The 2755-nt window shown below is 47.8% G+C and overlaps 1 pseudogene; it reads left to right on the top strand.

Annotated features, from left to right (window-relative positions):
* Positions 1–1196, top strand: part of LOC113488715 — a 2822-nt pseudogene extending 1626 nt beyond the window's left edge.
* Positions 1197–2755: the final 1559 nt, after the last annotated feature.

Raw genomic sequence — 2755 nt, 5'->3', positions numbered from 1 at the left:
GTGTATAAGAGACAGGGACATGGGGGCTCTGTAGGGACATGGGGGCTTGGATGGGAACACGGGGGCCCTGCACAGGGCTTTTATCCCTCGCACTGGGCTCGACTCAGCTAAGTCAGTCGAGACTTCTCACTCAGGATGTGCTGCAGGTTTTTTTGGTTTTATTTTCTGTGCTACAGCAGAGTTTTATCTCCTCACCGTCATTTCCTACGACCGCTGCATTGCCATCTGCAAACCCCTGCACTATGGGACCCTTATGGGCCACAGAGCTTGTGCTCACGTGGCAGCAGCTGCCCGGAGCAGTGGGTTTCTCTGGGCTCTGCTGCACACTGACAATACATTTTCACTGCCACTCTGCCAAGGCAATGCTGTGGACCATTTCGGTGAAATCCCCCCAGTCATGCTCTCATGCTCAGATGCCTGCCTCGGGGAAGTTGGGCTTCCTGTGTTTCATGCCCATTTAGCATTTGGCTGTTTTGTTTTCCCTGTGCTGTCCTATGCAGATCTTCAGGGCTGTGCTGAGCATCCCATCTGAGCAGGGACAGCACAAAGCCTTTTCCATGTGCCTCCCTCACCTGGCTGTGGTCTCTCTGTTTATCAACAGTCATGTTTGCCCACTTGAAGTCCCCCTCCATCTCCTCCCCAACCCTGGACCTGGTGGTGTTGTTTCTGTATTTGGTGGTGCCTCCAGCAGTGAGCCCCCTCATCTACAGCACGAGGAACAGGGAGATCAAGGGTGCCCTGAGGAAAGTGTATGAATACGCATTAGTTCAGCATTAATAAGGTGCCCGCCACCCTCATATAACTCCCAGGAATTCAGTAAAATACCAGCCTATATTTTATTCTTCTGTTTCTTTGGTTTGTATTTGTTTGTTACACTTGTGATAATATTAATTGCAATTATGTGTTATTCATACAACTTCTTCTTTGGCTTAGAACCATTTTTTTTCTGTCTGGTAAGCCTAATGTATGTACATAAGGAACCACCATAATAACCAAAGGGGCTCCTCAGGGCAGGGTCAGAAGGCTGGATGCCTCTTTCAAAGCTGGTGTCAGGAATATACCCAAGGAGCTTCTCCCTCAAAAGGACTTTTGCTTTTCTGGGGTCCTTGATGGATTCAGGGGGGCAAGTTCAGAGTCCCAGAGGGATCTGTTAGGGACCAAGGGCTGGACAAAGACCTCACTTCTTGGTTGCACATGTTCCAAGTCTTGTTGTTGCTCAGGGCCCCATTTGAAATAATTCTTCTGAGTCACTTGATAGAGAGGGCTTAAAATCAGACTGTAATTTGGGATATGCATTTTCCAAAAACTCACAACACCTAGGAAAGCTTGTGTTTCCTTTTTACTAGTTGGTAGAGACATAGCTGCTATCTTGCTGATCACATTCATTGGGATCTGATGATATCTGTCTTGCCATTTTATTCCTAAAAACTGGATGTCCTGTGCAGGTCCCTTGACTTTACTTTGTCTTTTGGCAAAACCAGCTTTCAGAAGGATTGGAATTATTTTCTTCCCTTTCTCAAAAACGTCTGCTGTATTGTCTCATATGATGATGTCATGAATGTATTGCAGGTGTTGTGGAGCTTCACCCTGCTCCAGTGCAGTCTGGATCAGCCCATGGCAAATGGTGGGGCTGTGTTTCCACCCCTGGGACAGCTGATTCCAAGTGTACTGGACAGTCCTCCAAGCAAAAGCAAACTGCAGCCTGCACCCTGCTGCCAAAGGGACTGAGAAAAATGCATTGGCAATATCAGTTGTGATGTAACCACTTGGCTGCTTTTGACTCCAGTTCATAGTGAAGCTCTAGCACGTCCATCAAGGCAGCACTCAGTGGCAGTGTGACTTCATTCAGGCTGCGATAATCTACAGTTAGTCTCCATTCTTCATTAGATTTTCACACTGGCTGTATGAGACTATTAAAGGGTGAGTGAGTTTTGCTGATCACCCTTTGTGTCTCCAGCTGATGAATCAGCTTATGGATGGCAATCAGAGAGTCTTAACTGTGATGTTTCCACTAGTGCACCATTGTGGTAGTGATTGGCACCTTCAGCAACCCCACAACAGTAGGGTCCTCCAAGAGACCTGGCAAAGTGAACAACTGTTCAAGTTCCTCCATGTCCAAGGCTCTACCAAAGGCCCACCGGTAATGCTTTGGGTCCTTGAAATACCCTCTCCTGAGGTAGTCTATGACCAGGATGCACGGGGCCTCTGTGCCAGTCACAGTGGGCTGTTTTTGCCACTCATTCCCCATTAGACTGTGCAAGATTTAATCCTTGCCGGGATGAGAGAGCACGCTGCTGGTGCCCCTCCCCCACCCATGCTGGTCGGGTTGGAAGTTAGACACAGACCCCGGCTAAAATAACAAGAAATTTAATACAACAGAGTGATAGAACAATCTGAACAACAACAGTATCAATGGTGACAACAATAAACAGCAATAATAGTGAACAAGACAAACGATACACAGAGAAATACCGCTAGCTGGTTTACGGAAAGCAAAATTCCCTCCCGATCCCGCCAAAGAGCAAGAAAAGGTTCCGCCCCTGGACCTGACATCAGCATGGTATGAATAACCTGGCTGGAGATCCCTTCCCCCTCTCTCTCTGCTGGGGAAAACTTTATCCTGGCTGAACCAGGACAAGACTCGCTTCAGCTTTTAACACAGCTGTTGGGATCCGCCGTCACTCTCGAACAGGTGCGTTCTGCCCCTTTATAGCTCGATGACATTAAGGTACATTGTGCACCTGTATCTAGCAGT

This window comes from Athene cunicularia (genome assembly GCF_003259725.1).
Source record: "Athene cunicularia isolate RWA chromosome 1 unlocalized genomic scaffold, athCun1 chr1_part2, whole genome shotgun sequence".
Classification (NCBI taxonomy): Eukaryota; Metazoa; Chordata; class Aves; order Strigiformes; family Strigidae; genus Athene; species Athene cunicularia.
This window is presented reverse-complemented; position numbering and strand designations above follow the sequence as displayed.